The following is a 21,938-nucleotide window of genomic DNA, read 5'->3' as shown; positions in this document are numbered from 1 at the left end:
TTTTTTGTTTTGTCTTGTTTTGGTTTGTTTTTTTAGTTCACTCACTAGGACTGTTGACCTTTTGTTTCCGGACTTATGTGAAGGTTCATCAATCCAATCTTGTGTCCCGCCTCTTGTCCCCTAAATGTGGCTGATTAAAACCCAGGATTTAGGCTGCTGGAGGCAAGAGTTACCCCACAGCAAATGCCAACTCCAGAGTTACGTCTGCCCTGATCATTTTGCTTTCTGGTCATTTCTGGCCTCCACAGAATTCCCATCCCCTCCTGTCCAGGCAACCATGTTTTTTGTTTGTTTTTTAGTGTCTTACTATTTTTTAACAAAAACCAGAAATCCCTCCCTGATTTTTCCGTTTCTCGGTCTCTTATTTATTTCCTTTGTAACACACAATTTATCGTTATGTGTTTACCTGTTTACGTTCGGTCTTTCTCACTACAGTGTATCATGCATGTACACCTGGCCTCCTCTTTACCTTTCTTTTTTTTTTTTTAATTTTTTTTAACGTTTTATTTATTTTTGAGACAGGGAGAGACAGAGCATGAACAGGGGAGGGTCAGAGAGAGAGGGAGACACAGAATCGGAAACAGGCTCCAGGCTCTGAGCTGTCCGCACAGAGCCCGACGCGGGGCTCGAACCCACAAACTGTGTGAGATCATGACCTGAGCCGAAGTCGGCCGCTTAACCGACTGAGCCACCCAGGCGCCCCTCCTCTTTACCTTTCTAACTTTAGCACCCAGCTGGCATGACGAGGCTCTCAGTACATTCTTATTAAACTTACCTGTAAGCGAATGAATGGATGGACGCAAGACCAGCATGATGGGGAACTAGTATCCGGTGATAAAGAGACGGTGGGTCCTTGGAGAAGGTACTTGCTCCACACCTTACATTTGAGGGGAAGGAGAAGGCGGCTGCGTGCAGCTGGTGAATCTAGTGGACACTGTGCCGAAAGCTACATGCAGGCCGAGTATCCAGCCGCCAAATGGAAGGAATCTGGGGTCCTGCCATCAGGGTGGCAGGTGTCATAGTGAGTGCGACAAAAAAGGGTTTTACAGGCTGAGGGTGTCTAAAAATACTCACCGTCTTTACGCGATCTACATATTGCAAGTTCGATGACCGTGTTGTAAAGTGTTTTCAGCTCCTTTGTCTTTTTTGTTTTTAATGTTTATTTTTGAGAGAGCGCCAGTGAGGGAGGGCAGAGAGAGAGGGGGAGAGAGGATCCGAAGAGGGCTCTGCGCTGACAGAAACGAGCCAGACACTGGGCTCCGAGTCACGAACCGTGAGACTGTGACCTGAGCTGAAGGCAGAGGCTCAACCAACTGAGCCACCCAGGCGCCCCTCCTTGGGTCTTAATATACGTTTTTTAAAAGGCTTGGTGTGCTAATCGAGGTTAGCAAAGGGGCTGGAGCCCCCAAGGAAATCGTGTACAATGTAAGAAGAAAGTACTGGCCGTACTGTTTACCCTGTGACCACCCTACTCCCAGTTTCTGTGCCAACGGGTCTTATTTATTTTAAGATTAAAGCACATCACCAGTGGACATATAGTTATTGCTTTATGGTGAAATACAAACACGTAAGCCAGAGGCATCAGTGGATTCTGTCATCTTTGAAAAATGATTTATTTTTTTTTATGGGCTTTGTTTTTCACTCATGGGTAACCTGATAGCATTTCAGAGCCTGAAATCCTTCCCTAAGCTAAAATAACCTGTTGAAGGTAAGTGTAAACCAAGTCTAGGCTAGAAGAGCAGAGAATTTTTTTTTTTTTCTGAAAGTTCCTTAAATCTAGAGACATGTCTGGTCATACTCTTGCAATACAGAAAATAAATCATAATTGGATTCCACTGAGTTACATATGACCCTGAAATTGACTAACTGTATTACATTAGAGAAATCTAAGGCTCATAAACTCACTGATTAATACATTCACTCTAGGCTCTGTGCCCTCGTTAGTCAGTTATGGTGCTCCTACGCTAGGCCTCAGAATCCTTCTTAACACAGAACAACCAGACAAGCCTCAGTGGCATTTCTGGTCCTTCCTGAGTAAAAGCATCAACACCCATTTGCCATTTTGCCAGCTAAGCAAATGCTCAATTAATCGCTTTAGTGTAAGTTGTGGATTTGTTCCCGGGGAACTTAATACTTGGCAGTTGAGGGGTTGATCTCCAAAGTTTGGTGATACTTGCTCTCCATGTTTCTCTTTCACATAAATCATCTTTTTTGTTTTTCTTTTATTCTGCCTCTATCCTACCATAGCTTATTTCCTTCTCTCTCTTTCTAGTAGATCAGAACAGGAGTGCCTGGGTGGCTCAGTCAGTTAAGCCTCTGACTCTTGATTTCAGCTCAGGTCATGATCTCGCAGGTTGTGGGTTCAAGTCCTGTGTTGGGTTCTTCGCTGCCACCGCAGAACCTGCTTGGGATCCTCTCTCTCTCCCCTCTCCCCCCTGATCATGCTCTCTCTCTCTCTCTCTCCCTCAAAGTAAATAAAACAAAACTTAAAAAAGAAAATTCCTTTAAAAAAATTAATAGTTCAAAACAAAAATAATATGATTTACAAATTAAGGAAATTCCCAACAGCAGAGAAATGTGCAATCGGGTAAATGAAATTGACTAATTTTCCATAAAATGAATTAAGTGGCTCCTGTCCCTCCTGAACATGCTGGAAGGAGATAGGTTCTATACAGCAGCAGCAAAAGTTGTGATAACAATCAGCAAGTGATTTTTTTTTTTTTTTTGCCACAGTGAAGAGATTTTCCATCAGATTTCATTTGACCTTGAACACTGTGTTAGCAATGAATAATTAATGGTACTTACTACAGTGATGCCCCACTTAACTGACATTATCAGGGAATTAGATGCCCTGAATGAGTGAATTGGCCAGATAGGAAGACTTGCCGCCTTTTTGCACACACACACACACACACACACACACACACACACACACACAAATCTTTTTTGTAACCATTTCTGGTTCTTTTGTTTTTTAAACGTGTGGCAAACTTTTGTGACCTGTTGACATTCTCTGAAACATATTTATTCATTCAATAAATACTTAGTGAAGCCTAGTATGTACCAGGTACTATGCCAGACGTGGGCAATATAACATGAGTGGACAGAGTCCGTGTCCTTATGAAACCTATGTTTAGGGGGAGAAGAGAGAGAAACAAGGAATCGTGCTGGAGTGAGTGCTCGGATAGGAGCAGCAAAGACTTAAGGGCCCACGTGGGCAGCTCAGTCGGTTGAGCATTCGACTTTGGCTCGGGTCACCATCTCACAGTTAGTGAGTTCAAGCCCCGCATCGGGCTCGCTGCTGTCAGCCTGTTAGTGCAGAGCCCACTTCAGATCCTCTGTCCCCCTCTCTGTGCCCCTCCCCGGCTTGCCCTCTTCCCCCCAAGAATAAATAAAAATAAAAATAAATAAAAATAAATAAAAATAAAATAAAATAAAATAAAATAAAATAAAAACTCAAGAACTACACTGGACCGAGCATCAAAACCAGTTGAACTCAAAGTTGGCTAAGTTCTCCAGGACTGTTTGCCACTAACTGGCATCTGATTTCTGTGTCTTGAGTTCTTGTGATTGATCCTGGTAACTTTATCTTCTTTAAATTCGCCTATAGTTTCTTGCTGCTTGCTAAATGTGTCATGTCGCTCCTACTATTTTTTGTACCACAGTAAGGTGCATATGAAGTGGTGAAACTGAGGATGGCAAATACGTGGTATGTTCTGTATCTATTACTGCGTAACAAATTATTGTACAGTGCGTGTGGGTCAGGAATCGAGCACGCTGAGCTGGACCCTCTACTTCAGGCTGTCTGGCATGGCCGTATACCCTCGAGGCATCCAGCCAGGCTGGGGTCTCATCTGAAGGCAGGACTCCGTTCCTCAAGGAATGTTGGACTGAGAGCATCAGTTTCTTGCCAGCTATTGTCTGGAGGCCACTCTCCGTTCCTTGTTACGTGAGCTTCTCCAAAAAGGCAGCTTGCTTCATGAAAGCCATGGAGAGAGAGAAAGAGAGAGAGAATCTGCTAGCAAGATGGAAGTCACAGTCTTTTGAAACCTAATCACAGAGGTGACGTTCTTTCACTTTTTCTGTATTCTGTTGATTCCAAGCAAGTCACTAAGTCTTGCCTACACTCGACGGGAAGAATACCAAGAAGGGGATGCCTAAGGGCCACCACAGAGGCTGCTTGCCCCCGTATACCAAGCATTTTATCATCATTGTTCCCAGGGCCATAGCAAACCTCACTAATCCGTCATGGCACTCTCAACCGCTGAGCCCCAAAATGGCTTCCGCTGAGCCCCAAAATGGCTTCCAGATCCTGCTTAATGGAGCACTCCAAGAGGCCCATTACCAACCAGTTGGTGAGGTAAGGCCAGTTTGCCTTCTCCTCCTTACACAATAACCATTCCAAGTACTTGTTGAGGGGAAAATACTTAGGTCAAGAATCTGGACAGAGACAGGGGCACCAGCTGGAAGCAGATCTACAACATGACACAACAATAGCCATCATCTGCCAAGTCAGTGGGAAGGAAGCAAAGCCTGTAGCAGAAATCAACTGATCGAGACTTGAAGGCAAATATTTCACAGTAAGGATCTTGAATTGAGAGATACGTATCCCAACATGCAGGAGCCCAAACGAGATGGGATCATATATGGTTGGACACAGGCGAGAAGAATCCAGTCTTGCCTGGTACAGGGGTTATCCCCTTGGCTACACTGAACAAGAGTCATCATCATTTTTCTCAATGAAAAATACCAAATTTGAACATCAGATGCCATGGCCTATCCTTATGTGTCTTCTTATGCCTGTCTCAGATTTGGGGGTTTCCCTCTCTTGTCTGTGGTAGTGTTACTCAACCTTCCTTCATCCACCCTCCCTTTGCATAAACATAAAGAAAAGCTCATTATCCGGCTGCCAAGGAACTTCTCCATTCCCTTCTTTGACAGTCACTCACATATCTCTCTCTGTTTTTATTAGTATTACAAAGTGAGGACCTTCTCATTCCTTTTTATTTAATGTTTATTTATTTATTTAGGGGAGAAAGAGGTCGAGCGCAAGAGGGGGGAGAGGCATAGAGAGAGAGGGAGAGAGAATCCCAAACAGGCTCTGTAATGTCAGCACAGAACCACGAGATTACGACCTGAGCGGAAATCAAGAGTCAAGCGCTTAACCGACTGAGCCGCATTCAGAAAAACTTCAGTAATAGCACGAGTTCCTGTGTACTCTTCCCTCAGACTCTTCATATTTCTCTTATTATCCTCTTTTTAAATGTTTTTAAATGTTTATTTTTGAGAGAGAGACAGAGCGCGAGCAGGGGAGGGGCAGAGAGAGAGGGAGACGCAGAATGTGAAGCAGGCTCCTGGCTCTGAGCTGTCAGCACAGAGCCTGACACGGGCTCAAACCCACAAACTGTGAGATTGTGACCTGAGCCGAAGTCTGACCTTCAACCGACAGAGCCACCCAGGCGCCTCTCCCTTATTACCCTCTTAATATGTATAATTATATTTGTTTTCTTGAGCCATTTAAAAGTACCTCGCAGGGGCACCTGAGTGGCTCCGTCGGTTGCGTGTCCAACTTTGGCTCAGGTCATGATCTCACGGTTCCTGACTTTGAACCCCGTGTCGGGCTCTGTGCTGACAGCTCGGAGCCTGGCGCCTACTTCAGATTCTGTGTTTCTCTCCCTCTCTGCCCGTCCCCTGCTTGCACTCCGTCTCTCTCTCTCTCAAAAATAAATAAACATTAAAAGAAAAAATGTTAAAGTAACTTGCAGAGATGATACGCCATTACCCCTTAATATTCTAGCTTATGTTTCCTTACATAGCCAGATACAGCCATGAAACAATAGCTTCTGATCTGCAGATTTCCCTAGCATTTCACGAATTATCCCAATAAGGTCCTTTACAGGTCAGCTCCAACCCCAGCCACATGTGGCATTTAGCTGTCAAATTCTCTCGCTTTCCGTGGCTGGACATTTTTGAAGAATACAGGCCAGTTACTTTGCAGAACATTCCTCAGTTTGGGTGTATCTATCTCAACGTGTTTCCCCACGATTAGATGCAGGTTTTGCTTTTTTAGGCAGAACTAGCAGAAAACGCTAGTAGGTTTTTCTCAGTGCATCCTCTCGGTCGGTACCCACCCATATATAGTGTCTGTCCATACGGAGCATCTGCTAGCGTCTCCGTGGTAAAGTTAATTTATTTACAAGTATTTTGTATTTGGAAATTAATGAGTAATTAATCCGTGTTTTGCGGAGAAACGTTTTGAGATCCTGTAGCTGCCCCGTTCCTCATCGGACTATGCCCCAGCACTTCTGGCCTCTGCTGATGATTCTCGTCTGAATCCGTTGTTACTCTCATAGCTTTGCCACGAAATTCTGTTAAGGGTGACTTTGGCATGAATGGTTTTAAAGGAATAGTTTCCAGATTGTCGGCTCCCCTCTAGAGGATTCTAAAACTGCTGTCTGAGACCAGGCTGGTTCTCCTTTGGTGGGGGGAGGGGGGCACAACTTCAGGGTGTCCTTCCTGCAGGACTCCACAAACACAAAGGGACGGATGCCCCAGCTGGTCCCCTCTCCAACCTCCCTTTGAGAGCTGCCTCTTGTCCCCTTTTACAAAAGAAAGGCCTACCTCTCACCCAGTCCCTGACTCTTACTGTGGTGCAGTCCCCCAGGCTACAGACAATCCGGGACTCCAAACAAAGGGGTGATTCAGAATCTAGCTGTTAGTGTTGAGAAAGTGAATGATTCTAATGATTGGGTTACAAATCCTTTTCAACTCTTTGCTTTCAACAAAATTGAAGAAGGATCTGATGGAGTTGTCAGTTCGTAGATCATTAAAAATCATTTTTGATGATAGATCGCCATATGATTTTTTGGCAAACACCCCGGAAGAGTTTAAAGAATTGAGTGATGTTGCTATAAGGAAACTCTGTCCTTTCCCCCTACTTATGTGAACAAAGTTTTTCAGTGTTTGCAAGTATGACTAACGGGGGGAAAAAAAGGAATAAAACTGATCCTGGACTCTATCTCTTTTGGACAATAAGAAATATTCAGGAGTTAATAGAAGGGAAAAGTCCCCTAGTCATTTCAGATATACGCTTCCAATAAAATTGTGCCTCCCATGTTTCATAATTGTTTATCAAAATGTATAAGGTACGTGTTGTTTTGAGCACCGAAGTACAAATAAAAACAGTTGTAATGATAATTCAACACAGAGGAAACTGTTTAACATTTATAGCATCAGATTCACAGAAGATATTAAAGGTTTCAAAGCTTAACTTTGTACGGAAACCTGATCCAGAAAATTGTAACAAAGGGATCAATCAAAAAGCCTCTCAAGCGTTAAAAATACATGACGTTGTAGTAAATTCTGTGCAGGGGCTGGAATGGAAACGGAAAAAAGAGCAATGTGTCACGTCTCCATAATATTTAGCTTCTCCGGTATGCATTTATAAGAGCGAATAACGCTGATTTTATTTTACAGCGTCAACATTAAAGTGTGCTAGAAATTACCCAACTATATAACCTTATGATAAAATAGGTTAGCCTTCCATTTTAAAGTGTGAGGAATAAAGAGGTTTTCAAAAACTTTGTGGGAGCCACAAGAGCCATGGGCGCTGGAAGAACACTGCTAAGGAAGACGCTCCCTCACGGGGATTACTCACAGTATTTCTCTGAGGCTTTGCCTCCTGTTTTCTAGGGCAAACCTTTTGCTTCCTGTCCAGGGTCCCTCTCCACCTTGCTTTGGGAGCCCCACTCACCCATCACACTCGCCCTGCCCTCGTCCCTCTGTCGGCTCACCCCCAACGTCAAAGACCAGCTCGCCCCTTGGCGGGAAAGGCTCCCAGATCATCCCCGTAGATACTCAAATTCAAGATCGTCTCCTGAGTATTGCACTTATTATATGTAGATCCCTAGAACACATGGCCCCTGTCTGAGTGTCCTCAAGATCCCATATCCAAAGAGGAGAAACTCGCCCTGTGGCAGGTGCCCCCTGGTCACGGTTCTGTTTGAACGAGGGCCATCTCCCTCAGGGCACGGGCACCCTATCAGGCCGGCTGCATGGTGAGTAAAGCACAGTAGAGTCCACGGCCAGAAGGAAGTCCGTAGCCATCCCTAAACTGCAGGATCCTTGGTAACGTGCAAATTCCCAGCCCTGGCCCACAGGATAATCTAATTTGGTGAGTGTGGGAGAAAGCCCAGCACACGGGGTTCGGTCCCCACCAGGTGACTGTGTTGACTTTTGTCCTGGGGCCTTACTTTGAGTGTCGCTGCCTCAGAGTGTGATCTTGCATCCCGATCTGAGCTGCTCAAATCCGTTCTTTTGTTTCTGTTCAGGTACTCGAAATTCCAAAGGGTTCGCATGGAATCACAAGTCAGCTGAAGGTAAGTGAGCTGTCAATGTGCAACATTTTTATGTTTGTGGTTTATTCCGGGCTGATTTTTTACATCAAGTGACTCTATACATTATACTTACAATATCGATTTTAATTGGTAGTCGAATCAAGCACAAAGACAACATTAATATGTAAGTTTAATTGAATTTTTATTCTTTTGTTTTTTCTTTAAGTTTATTTACCTTGAGAGAGAGAGAGAGAGAGATTGAGAGAGAGAGGAGAGTTGGGGAAGGGCAGAGAGAAAGAGAAAGAAAGAATCCCAGGCGGGCTCCACATTGTCATCGCAGAGACCATGTCATGAGACTCCAGCTCAACCTGAGCTGAAGTCAGACACTTAATCGACTGAACCACCCAGGCGCCCCTGAATTTTTAAATATTTAGGCTCCAGGAGAGATACACGAGGGGCGCCTGGGTGGCTCAGTTGGTTAAGCATCAGACTTTGTCTCAGGTCATGATCTCGCGGTTTGTGAGTTCGAGCCCCCCGTCGGGCTCTGTGCTGACAGCTCAGAGCCTGGAGCCTGCTTCGGATTCTGTGTCTCCCTCTCTCTCTGCCCCTCCCCCGCTCACGCTCTGTCTCTCTCTCTCAATAATAACTAAATGTTAAGAAAAATTTTTAAAAAGAGAGATACGTGAATAAGGAAAATCAATTTGCAGAAGAAGAGATAGAAATGATGAACATATTCTAATTGGGCCTTTCTAATTAAATATAACAGTATTACATGAGAACAATGTAAGAGTATCGATGAAAATCTATGGGGAGGGTAATATCAAACAAACACTATGGATGAGGACCATGGAACTATAGCACTCTGTATCATATATATAGATCCATGGAATCTATATCATACCCACGCGATTCGGCCATTCCTGTAAACGTAATTTAAAATTCCGTACTCTTTTAGCCAATAATGCCCTCTCTATAATTCTAGTTAAAGGAAATGCAAAGTTAAAGTCAAATTTGTTCACCCTTTAACTGTATATTAGTTAATGGTAGAACAATAGTAGCAATAGACAGAAAAGAACTGATATAAGGGATTGGGCCAAATTCACTGGAATAATATACAGTTCTTGAAAATGTGATTGTCAAAACACATTTAATGTTCCGGGATAGTGTTCGGGACAGAACATAAAGGGATTACAAATGTGTTAAACAGAGGGAAGGGAGGAGGGAGGGAGGAAGGGGGTGAGAGAGAAAGAATGAATCTAAAACACATATAGGTAAGAAAAAAAAAAGAGGCAGCCATGTTGGTGAGATTAAGGGTAACTTTTATTTCCTTATGTACATTTTCTTTAGCTTTGGAATTCTTTGCAATGCATGCATCAGTTTTGCCATCCAAAACAGTATTGCTCTAAAAAGCATGTTAAGTAAGGATTCCAACCTCTAAACTGCTGGTTTTGAGAAAAAAAAAAAACAACCCACAGACTTCATGGTCCACTGGCAGCATATTTGCACCAAGGACCACAGAACTAGTCCATTCCTCTGTCCCCCAAGTCCATGGACAGCAGCTGAGGCACCTCTCTCTCTCTCTCTCTCACACACACACACACACACAATTGGAGAAGGATATTCTAGCACGTCCCTCGAGAGCCTACTTCCTTTCTTTTATTCTGAATAATTTAAACGGAGCTGAAGGAAGCTATTCTTTTCCATGAGCTGAGTCTGAAGGGTCGAGGGAACCATGTAATGAGTTACTTTCAGTTATCGGTATTATCACGATTAAACGGCCTCTCTTACATTATTCATTCATTCAACAAACAATTTTGAGTGCCTGTCAGACACTCAGATGGTCACTCTGGTGGAGACGCAGTGGCAGCCATTCATTCATCTGTTTAGTCGGCCAGTAAATCCTATTTCCTCCAGTATTTACCCCACGTGGGATAGACCTTGCTCAAGACATTGCAGAAACGGCGGAAAACTAGACAGGACAGCCCCTGCCCTCAAGGAGCTCATGCTCCAGGAGGAGAGAGAGAGAGACCATTGGACAAATCGCCGTAATGATAGCTCACAGTATGTGCCATGCAGGAATGCGCGGTGTTGCAACAGAGACCAACGGTGGTGCCTAACCGGGTTAGGTGGTCAGGGAATACCCTGTGTCCATAAGGACCTGGAAAATAAGTAGGAGAGCCAGTCTGGCTGAGGAGGGCTGAGGAACTGTAGCTTTTTATGCCTCAGAGATTTTGAGGGCCCGTGTAGTAGCAGGCGCTGTGCTGAACAGCGGGGGACGGAATGAGGGGCGGATAAGGGTTGAGCCCCGATCTCTGTGACCTCAGACACCAGAGGGTCTGACAGATCCATACACCTAAGTCATCACACGGTCCACTCAGTGTGTGAGAGTCAGAGAAGTCTTCCTAGCAAAGGTGAGTCAAAAAATTAACTTTTTTTCCTTCATTGTAATTGTTTCTTTTCTTTTATTTATTTTTGAGAGAGCGAGAGAGACAAAGCACGGGAGGGGGAGGGGCAGAGAGAGAGGGAGACACAGAATCCGAAGCAGGCTCCAAGTTCCGAGCTGTCAGCACAGAGCCCGACGCGGGGCTCAAACTCACGAACCACGAGATCATGACCTGAGCCGAAGTCAGATGCTCAACCGACCGAGCCACCCAGGTGGCCCTGTAATTGTTTCATTTAGCGTTTAAATAGGTAAATACATTCATATGTTGGAAAATTGTAAAAGTCAAAAAGGGTTCACAGTGAAAATCCTCTCTCCCAACGTCTGTCCCTTGTGCCCACTATCCGGTATCATTCCCTAGAGATCACCGATGCCATTGGTTTCTTCTGGATCCTTCCAGAGATGGTCTATGCTGATCCAAATACATGAGTGTGTTTGGGGTTCTTTGTTTTTCCTTTTTATTACACGATGATCTGGGCTGAATCTTTGAAGTATGGATTTTCCAGAGAAGGGGGTTTGGGCAATGACGGGAAGAAGAAGGCAGTGGAGGCCGAGAGAAAGCATGCATCTTAATGACACAGGTTAGGTGCGTGGGACAAGCTCTTCTGTGTTGCAGACACATTAAGTGTGAGGCAGAAAGGCAGAGGAGCCAGGTCGTGGCAGAATCTGGTTGCCCTGCTGCAGGGCACAGATTTAGTTTAGTTGGTAGCCGGACTCCAACCAAGACTTATAAGTACAACCGTGTCATGTGCTAATGGGTGTTTTAGGAAGATCGTTCTAGCAGCTGGGAGAACATCGACATCTACGAGAGCCTTGCTCACCAAACGGAAAAGTTGAGCTTCTTTCCTTCAGCCAATGTGAGCCAGGAAAGATTTTTTTTTTTTAACGTCTATTTATTTTTGAGACAGAGAGAGACAGAGCATGAATGGGGGAGGGTCAGAGAGAGAGGGAGACACAGAATCTGAAACAGGCTCCAGGCTCTGAGCTGTCAGCACAGAGCCCGACGCGGGGCTCGAACTCACGAACCACAAGATCATGACCTGAGCCGAAGTCGGACGCCCAACCGACTGAGCCACCCAGGGGCCCCCAGGAAAGGTTTTTAAATAGGGTCTGGAGGTATCAGAAGTTGTGTTAGGTCTGTCAGCAGTGTGCTGTCATTAAATGTAGCACAGTATCAGATGAGGAAGACCTGACAGAAAACCAAATAAGTGACTCTCTAACTGAACACCGCTCCCAGCAGAAATACAGGCCTTTCCTCTGCTTTTTAACTTTAAGGAAGAAATCTGTATTAGTTACCTATTGCTGCATAACCAATTAGCCCAAAACTTAGTGGCTTAACACAACACACATTAATTATCTCACGGTTGGTATGGGTCAGGAATCTGAGCATGAGTCACTTGGGTCCTCTCTTCAAGGTCACTCACCAGCTAGAATGAAGACATCAGTCGGGGCAACAGGTTCATCTGCAATCTTGCCTGGGGGAGGGCAGTTGGTCATGTTGTTGGCAGGTTCACTAAGGATTGTTGGGGCTTAGCCCCTTGACATCTGGGTCTCTCCCAGTGGCAGCCTGTTTCGTGAAAACTAGCAAGTCAAGAAAGCAGTAACGGAATCTGCTGGCAAGTTAGACATGTTTGTAACCTAGTCTCAGCAGTGACATTCCATCACCTCTGCCATTTCTGTTGATTAGAAGTTAAGTCACTAGGTCCAGTCCATACTCGATCGAGGGTGGGGGATTACACAAGGCATGGATTCAAAGAGGCGGGATCATTGGGGCCCATTTAGAAACCGCCTATCAGAGGAGCTTAATGAGAATTGTTCCTGTGAGTGTTGGGAACCAGGACAAGGTCTGGGGGAAGAAAGCCAGTATTGTTCCTCGTCCACGATCGAGTCAGGAAATCATCGCGCTCTCCCCTGGCCTTCTGATTACCACCCTCGTTACAATCACCGCCCGGCCGCCCGTCGCGTTTGTCCACTGGTTCTGATGACAACACACCGCCCCTTTGGAAGTTGGAGCATCTGGGAACATTTATATGCAAGCTGGGTTGGGCTCCATCTCCCTGCTGGAGTCCGAGGGTTGTGAGTTTCCTCATTGCTGCTGCTGCAGATACTTAAGACATCAACTCACTAAAGGAAACGCCTTTAACAGTGAAGACCAATTCTTAACGCATCCCTGACTTTTCAAATAGAGTGGGCTGGTTAGTTGGGTTAAGTAGGGCTTTATAAACCATCCTGGTAGAGAAGAGCCTGAGAGTGGGCAACTCAGGGAAAGCCCAGGGGAGCTTAGGGGCCAGAATCCAGGCAGTGTAAGCTACCATTCCAAACCAAATAGAAATAAGGAAAGAGAAATTACGACCGCTACCACTGTCTGTGTGTATGGTGCACCAGTGACCGAGGTCAGGACCTGACCTTCATTATCTTGATTTAGTTCACTAACTGGGCAAGGTCAATGCTGTTATCCCCATTTGACAGAAGGGGAAACTGAGACCCAGAGAGGTTAAGCACTTGGCCGGCAGTCATAGCTAGGAAGTAGCAATGCCAGGATGCAAACACTGTCAGTATCCCTTAAAGTGGGAACCAGCAAGAATTCATCGTTAGGAACAGTCGTGTTTTGTCCTGAAGTACAGGAAAGCCCCATCAGCTGAGGATAATTTGGGGAGGAAGAAGAGGGAGACAGGCGTCGCCTAGAATCTATCAATCAAACTTAAAATGGAAATCAAAATACAAATGTAAATAATGAAGGAAAAAACGCTTTTGTTAGAACGAAGTCTTCCTACAAAATGTTTTAATAAAGAAGAAAAGTGTGGTTTTTTTTTAAAGTTAGGTCAGGAATCAACCAGTTGGTGTTTTTTTTGTGTGTTTGTTTTGTTTTTTTCTGTAAAGGGCCAGATGGTAAATATTTTTGGCTTTGTGGACAATAAAATCTCTCCTATAACTACAGAAGCCTCGAGAGGCGGATAGAAGCCGCCATGGGCAGGAAGGAAATGAGTGAGTGTAGCTGGTTCCAGTACAGATTTATTTACAAAATCGGGTGGCTGGCTAGCTTTGGCCATTAGGCTGTAGTTGGCCACCCTTAACTGGGTCATAACTGTAAGGGATACTAATTCTTAGAAAAAGCAAGAATCGTGTGGGTTTTGAACATAGTGTTTCTGACAAAATGTGTGCTGACACAATACAATACCACCCCTCCCTGTGTGGTGTTAGCAGTTTTATCAAAGAGAGTCAACTGTACAACACTAGGCCCCGTCACTTGTCTGAGGGTCTCCCACTCTCCCTTGAGAGCCAAGTAGTTTTCTTTTGAAACTCTTAACACATCATCCTTCTGGATTTTCTCTTCTTCAGGTGTAAACGTATCTAACCCTGCTAGGTCCCTGTTTCCACGTAACTAAAACAGTTCTCCATCTTTCCATCAACGGTATGAATTCCTGTGGCATTTGTCAAATTTGCTGTTCACGTTCAAGTCGGTTTCATGGGGATTGTGTGTTTGCTGAGTAGGCATCCAATGGACAGCAAGACGGGAGGGGGGGGAGGGGGGGACCCAAATAGAGTGTGAACTGATGTGCAAAGCAGGTGCTAACCAAGGAAAGATCTGAGTAAGAACTTTGAGACAGTCTTGTCGTTGCTGGGTATTTTCCATGTTGCCGTGATCTCCGCCTCTCTTCACAGCTGCCACCGGCAGGTACTCAGATAACAAATACTCAGGTAATGATGGCCTCCCCCGCATGATGTAGCCACCTTTCTGACGCACACATTGTTCTCTTGCATTCAGTTTGTCTATTGCACCATCGCTTACTGAGCTTCCGGTCCGTAACAAGTCACTTTACTGGTACAAATTTCCCCCTCTATCCAAACTCTTACCGGCTAAGCTCAGTCACAAAATACACGGAAACGAATTTTCCTCTAAAATCTTTGTTACCTAAAATTCGGGTGCCGCACAGTTTCAGAAAACACTATATTCCTTGCTGTGGAAATTCACTGCTTTTGGTCTCATCAACCAATTCATCTTTGACGAGGAAGGGATATTTTTGGTGCTTTACCGTTTCCGCTAGCCACTGTGAAGTCTTTTACTGTCGCCTGTCTGAGAACCTAAGAGAGCGAGTAACTTACCCAAGGTTCCCGTGCCCCTCAACAGTGAAGTGAAATACAGAGTCAAATGTCATGGTCCCAGAGCCCATGATCTTTCTTCCAGGTGCCTTTCACATATGGCATTCACACTGATGAAAAGCCCCTCTATTTTTCTCCCACAAAGTCAATGCTACAGATTCCTAAGTTCCTTAAGTCACGCTTTCATTAATAATGATGATTTGGGAGCACCTGGGTGGCTCGGTCGGTTAAGTGTCCTACCCTTGATTTCAGCTCAGCAGTTGTGAGTTTGAGCCCGCTCTGTCGCGTCAGTGCCTGGGATTCTCTCTCCCTCTTTCTCTGCCCTTCCCCCACTCTCACACACGCGCACTCTCTCCCTCTCTCAAAATAAATAGACTTTGAGAAATAATAATGCTGATTTTACATCAACAGTAACAGTTATTTACATCGACGGTAAACAGCTGTTTACATCAACAGTGACATCAACAAAAAGTTACCCGTAACGCTGCCATTTTTTAAAGCTGCCAGTAAATCCCAGAGTTAAGAGAAATCCCCTCATAATGCAATTCCTGTGTTCGTTGTCAAAGTGGTTCTCAAACGGGTCATGGCACAGCGACATCAGCCTCCCCTGGAAATGTGCTAGAAATGCAGCTCTCAGGCAGTAACTCTGACAAACTGAGTCAGAAACTGTGGGCAGAGGGCCCATCCATCTGTACTTTAACAAATCCTTCCGGGTGATTCTAATGCCAATGAAGTGGAGAACCACTGAGTTGTAGGAATCACAACAATGGTCTCTGGTGATTGTTGCATCAGATCCAGAGCAAACATAGGTGTCAAATGTCCAGATGACTCGCGACTGTCACAGAACTGTGGTTAACGCTCTTCCTTCCCTTCTCCTGCGTTCATTCGTCTCACAAATAACTACTGAGCCCCTGTCCTGGGTCAGATATGAAGCCAGATGCTGGGACAAGGTAGGGAAGAAAACAAATACGGCTCTAGCGTCTTTCAGGCTGACGGTCTGATGTGGGTGACAGACCAGAAAACACTCAATTCCAGGAGAGTGTGGGTCCCTGCCATGAGAGGTCAACTCAGGATGCTGGGGGCGAGGAGGTTCCCCTAATCCAGCCCCGCACCTCAGTGAAGATTTCTAGAACAAATGACTTTTAGAGAGGGCAGGAGTCCCCAACTTTCTGAGGTCTAGTGCGGTGGGGGTTTGTGTTGTCTCTCCCTTGGGTCCGCAGCCTGCGTGAAGCCACTTCAGATGAAATAAAGGGGAAACACACTCAACCTGTTACTTCCAGCTTGTTGGAACACTTATCTCTGACATGCGTTGAAAACACACAGAGGGTCAAAGCGCCGTGTGTTTACGAGGTGGGGGAGGAGATAGGCATACCGCCCCGTCCCAACTGTTGGACTCCTACTGCCAATTTACGTAATTTCCTGGGCTTCTTCCTTTTTTTCTTTTAATTTTTTAGTAATTTTATTTTCTTAATATATATCCAAGTTAGTTAGCATCTAGTTCAACAATGATTTCAGGAGTAGATTCCTCAGTGCCCCTCACCCATTTAGCCCATCCCCCCTCCCGCAACCCCTCCAGCAACCCTCAGTTTGTTCTCCATATTTATGAGTCTCTTCTGGTTTGTCCCCCTCCCTGTTTTTATATTATTTTTGCTTCCCTTCCCTTATGTCCATCTGTTCTGTGTCTCAAAGTCCTCATACGAGTGAAGTCATATGATATTTGTCTTTCTCTGACGGACTAGTTTTGCTTAGCATCATACCCTCCAGTTCCATTCACGTAGCTGCATCCCGTCCTTATTTCTAAATAGTAAAGAGGAGATACTGTGGACACCGTAACTGAGCCATTCAGACTAGTGAGTGCTGACACGTTCCCTTCTTTCTTGATTTAAAAAAAAAATTCTAGCGGAATTGGAGAGGAAAGCCTCTTTGGGGAAATAAATGAAGAATTTCCTAAGAGAAGTCAGTTTGGATTTAATAAGCTATCCACAAAAAAAAAAAAAAGATTCCCACTTGGGACGCCTGGTTGGCTCAGTCGGCTCGGATCGTGATCTCACGGTTTATGGGTTCGAGCCCCACATCAGGCTCTGCACTGACAGCTCAGAGTCTGGATCCTGCTTGGGATTCTGTCTCCCTCTCTCTCTGCATCTCCCCCGCTTGCACTGTCTCTGTCTTTCTCAAAATAAATAAATAAACTTAAAAAAAAAAAACAGGCACCTGGGTGGCTCAGTCAGTTAAGCATCTGACTTTTGCCCAGGTCATGATCTCACCATTTGTGGGTTCGAGCCCCGCGTCGGGTTCTGTGCCGACAGCTCGGAACCTGGAGCCTCCCTCAGATTCTCTCTCTCTCCCCCTGCCCTGCTCACACTCTCTCTCTCTCAAAAAAATAAAAGCTATGGAATGAATTGTGTCCCCCTCAAAATTCACATGTTGAAGCCCTAACCCCCAGTGTAAGGTCTTTGGAAATGGGACCTTTGGAAGGGATTAAGGTTTAGGTGCGATCATGAGGATGGGCCTCCATGACAGGATTAGTGCCTTTATGAGGAGACACTAGAGAGCTTTCTCAGCATGTGGGGACACAGCGAGAAGGCAGCGATCCGTAAGCCAGGAAGAGGACCTTTTCACCAGAACCCATTCTGGCACCCTGACCTCTCGGATGTCCAGCCTCCAGAACTGTGAGAAAATAAATTTCTGTTGCCCAAGCCACCGAGTATGCTATTTTGGTTCGGCAGCCTTAGAAAAGGCAAAGAGATTATTATTAATTTATCCATCCGTTCATGGTATCCCGCAGTGGTTACACATTTTGGTTGTACCCCTTGGTCTTTGGGGATTTGTGAGCGAGCCTCAGTATGGTCAGGGTAGCCTCAGAGAGCCTCCCTGGGCAGAGATAGACTCTGAGGGAGAGATGAACGGACACCAGGCAGTGAGATGGACACGAAAGGATACGCCAGGTAGGAGGCAGCGAGGCCCTGGAGTGACACAGGGCGCCTGGAACATCCAGGAATCCAGCACGGTGTCGCAGAGGGGGACGGAGAAGGCTGAGGAGGCAGGCAGGGGCCGGACCGAGTGAGCGACGACATGTCCTTCTGTGTCTGGGACAGCGTCTGCATAGAGCCTGTGTCCTGGCATTTTCAAGGCACTCACCGTCACGTCCAGAAATGCCCTTGTTCGGATGATCCCTTAAATAGTCCCCCTACATCTGAGCCGTGGAGAGGACAGCACCTTCTCCTGAGGACAACGGGTGATCCTTTGCAGGGTTTTTAGCTGGACCCTTAGCATCTCATGTTTATTCTAGATTAGAGCTCTTGTTGAAAGGGAAAATAAGCTGACCTGAAGATATTTGCTTATTCTCCACAAAAGGGAGAAAAAAAATGGGAGTGGAGAGAAGGCTGCCAAGGACTTCAAAACCGAACAGAGTCTTTGTGGTAAACTCCAAGCCATCACCCTCCCATCGCACTTGGGATGGCCGCACCCAGCCACAGCCAGCCTTCATTCCGTTGTTTACACACACACACACACACACACACACACACACACACAGCCTCCAACCCCCAGCCCTCTCAACCGTCCTCCTCCCCCTTTCCCCCTCTGCCTCCCAGACCCACCCCTAGATAAAAATGCCGCTAACAAAGGACACCATGGAAGGGGGCAGGGCCGGGTCCTTTATTGCCTTCCATGCCTCGCTTGGGATCCCGGCCCGGAACTAATGAGCAGCAGCGTTCATTGTGGACACCCTTACTGCAGAGTCCAGAAGGTTCGGCCCCAGCCCTATGCCTGAATTTTCCCCTGCGAGAAAGCACGAATCCTGTGGTGTCTTTGGGATAAACGCACCCATGCTTCATCACCATTTCCAACAGAGATGTCCTGCAGGGTTAACAAATCAAAGTCTCTCCCAATTTCTTTTGCGCGTTCTACCACGAAGTTAGGTCACTGTAATTTCTGTACGAGGCTTTTCTCTCTCTCCTTTATCCTCTTAGCTCCACCCTTACTCCCCTGATCTTTTATGTGCCAACCACGCAAGCTGTTATCTATTGGTGATTTTTTAACGTCCCTGCAAATTCCTCTCTCTAACCGTAGACACCAACCCTGTTCTTAAGATTTTGTTACAGCACACTCTTCCTTGTCCCCGCAAACGCTGTTGAGGAAACATCACCGATTTTCCATCTCTAATTCCATTTTCAAATTAACTTCTTTTTTCTTTTCTTTTTTTTTTTTTTTTTTTAGCGTAAAACCAAAGTGGTCCCTGTCCCTTTAAGTCAAATATCCCAAATGTGGATTGGAGTTTGTATTGGCATGGTCTTGAAAAGAGAATTATTTCCTGACCTTGCTCGGGAAAGAAAACTTGCTGGCTATTCGTTAGTGAAGGCAATTTTGATGTAAACTGACATTTCTCAGATGCCCATCTTGGGAATAGTCAATGTGAAACCCAAAATTTCTGGCAGCTGAAACCCCGGCCTGTCTGCCAGGCCCTGGGCAGAGATAAAAGAATGTCGATGAGCAGCAGGCAGATGGGATTACAACAAGAAGCCTTTTCTCTGCGCCCAAAGAGATGAGCTGGGGAAGGGGTCAAGGAGGAAGGGGGAGCCACACTTCACAGTGAGGGGATCAACAAAAAGGGCACTTTCGCGGCTTTTTATTGCGGGGGCCGTTTCTCCTGTCGTCCAGCCATTCCCCTGTTTTGAGCACCATTCATTGAGGGCTGCCTTTCTTCTCGAGGCTTTTATCCCAGGATGCTGAAAGCATTCCCGTGTCCTCCTTCCAGAGAGGACTCTCCCACAGCCCCGAGGCCTCCAGCGGCCGGCCCCAGCCTTTCACTGCTGGCTGCAGGCTGCTGCTACCTACTCAGCTCCGAAAGCGGTTTTATGCTGTGTCCTCGTCCTCCTCGTCCTCCTCGTCTTCCTCCTCCTCCTCCTCCTCTTACATTCCCAAGACCAGGAATTCAACACTTTGAAAAGATAATCCCCAAAAGTAGCGATTGCTCTTTGGGAGAGGATGATGGTTAGGGTTGAGAGAGGGGAACCCTGTTTGAATTCACTCTTGATTGGTTTGCTCGCCTTACATCTTCCACATAACCTGAGAATCGTGCTTATCTTTTTTTAATACTTAAAATCAAAAGGAAAACCACCAAACGCTTTCCTTTGCCACCAGGTTTTCAAAGTGTCAGACACCTGAGATGGGGATTGATTGATCGACTGATTGATGTTGGCTTATTTATTTAAGTTTATTTCTTTATTTTGAGAGAGAGAGGGAAAGAGAGAATCCCAGGCAGGCTCTGCCCTGTCAGCCCAGAGCCCAGTGCGGGGCTCGAACTCACGAACCGTGAGATCACGACCGGAGCAGAAACCAAGGGTTGGACGCTTAACGGACTGAGCCACCCGGGTGCCCTGATAGGGATTTGTTTAAATTTGGCCTCGACAGACAAGCCCCAGGGGAGTAATGGCAACGTGGATTGAGTAGTGCTCAGTCTGGTCCCTGCAGCCAGATGCCTAGACCCAAGTCCCAATTCTACCGCCTCCTAACTGTGTGACCTTGAGCAGGTTACTTAAGCTCACTGTACATCAGCTTTCTGTATGAATAGAATTAAGGTAAGAATGGCACACATTTTTTTTTTTAAGTTTTATTTATTTTGAGAGAGAGAGAGAGAGAGCCTGTGAGAGAGTGGGAGGGACAGAGAGAGAGGGAGACAGAGAGGGAGCAAGAGAGAATTCCAAGCAGGCTCCACACTGTCCGCACAGAGCCCGATGTGGGGCTCAAACTCACTTCGTGAGATGGCGACCCGAGCTGAAATCAAGGGTTGGAGGATTAACTCAGCCACCCAGGTGCCTGCCCCCCAAAACAGCACACGTTTTTATAGAATTGTTATGATGATTAATTGGAACACGTTAACTTACATGTTTACTATATAACTCTGCATTTACTCTACATTAATATATAAGTGTGTATTAACGTACATATTTCCTTCTGGGCAAAAACTGGTTACCCTTCATTGTTCGAAAACAGAAAGCTGGGTGCCCTTGCATTCGAGGCCAAGTCGCTTCTTGGTTTTAACATTTACCGCCCACCTAAAGCCCCAGACGGCGTGGCTCCCAGGACAGAACTGTAGGGTTTGGGGAATTGGTCGCTTAAATAAATATGAGTCTCTGGATTATTTTTATTTTTTCTTTCAAAGAAATTTCCAGAGTGAAAAACAGGACATGTTGGCTGGAAGGAAAGTCCCAAAGCCCCCGTTGCATACTTCTATCGTTGCACTGAAGAATGGGTGGGACCTCCCAGCTGTATTGCCCCTGGAGCCCTTCCCCCTTCCTTCAGGATCTCAAGGTCATTCAAGGTCACATGGGTCCCCAGGAAGCTCATGGTCCTCTGCACCCCAATCCAAATACTTCTCCTGAGGGAGAATGGATTTTCCAAAGCCCTGCCCGTGGGTTTTCCAATGTCCCAATTTTATGCTTGTTGTTATGACTTATAAAAGCTTTCTGGGTTTGTTTTGAAGACAAGGGAAAAAATAACATTACGCTATTTTAAACGCCTGCAAATATTTCAAATATGACCCAAGGCAGTAAAAATGCCGTGTTTCCCAAACCACAAACCCCACTCCTTGTTAAAATCCAATTGCCATCTGAGTGTGGGATGAAGAGTCAGGATGTCAATTCCTAAGCATCACACATTTTATCTTTCTTTGGGCGACCGTGAAATACTGCTTTCTCCGTCACTTTTACGCCCGTGTCTCACCGATGAACTTCGTGAAACCACTGAAAACCTGCACCCCAAGCGTTTGAACCCCCATACAGCTTGGTTTCGGGGGACAGAGCTTGGTAGAGAATGAAAAGGGAAAGCAAATCATTTCTGGTGTCTCTTTTTCGAGATGTTAGAGATGGAAAAGCACACATCTGTGTAAAAGGGACCCCATCCTGTTCTTACTGCTTCCCTGCGCAGATTGCGAGGACTGTTTCTGGTTCGTTATAGGAAATGTTGTGCCAAGCACGGTCTCTGACACTGAGCGCCCAGTGGACAGCTGCAAAGAATGAGGGCTAAATGAGAAGCAAAATTGGCCTAACTCGTTTTATTTT

The 21,938-nt window shown here is 45.7% G+C and overlaps 1 long non-coding RNA gene across 1 annotated transcript in view; it reads left to right on the top strand.

The window, feature by feature from the left end:
- LOC125160426 (uncharacterized) overlaps positions 1 to 21,938 on the top strand; it is a 129,918-nt gene that overhangs the window by 30,672 nt on the left and 77,308 nt on the right. The window contains exon 2 of the long non-coding RNA XR_007150249.1: positions 8,331 to 8,378. This is a non-coding gene — a long non-coding RNA (uncharacterized LOC125160426). The remainder of the gene's footprint in view (positions 1 to 8,330; positions 8,379 to 21,938) is intronic.

Source organism: Prionailurus viverrinus, chromosome A2 (assembly GCF_022837055.1).
Source record: "Prionailurus viverrinus isolate Anna chromosome A2, UM_Priviv_1.0, whole genome shotgun sequence".
NCBI classification, from domain to species: Eukaryota; Metazoa; Chordata; class Mammalia; order Carnivora; family Felidae; genus Prionailurus; species Prionailurus viverrinus.
This window is presented reverse-complemented; position numbering and strand designations above follow the sequence as displayed.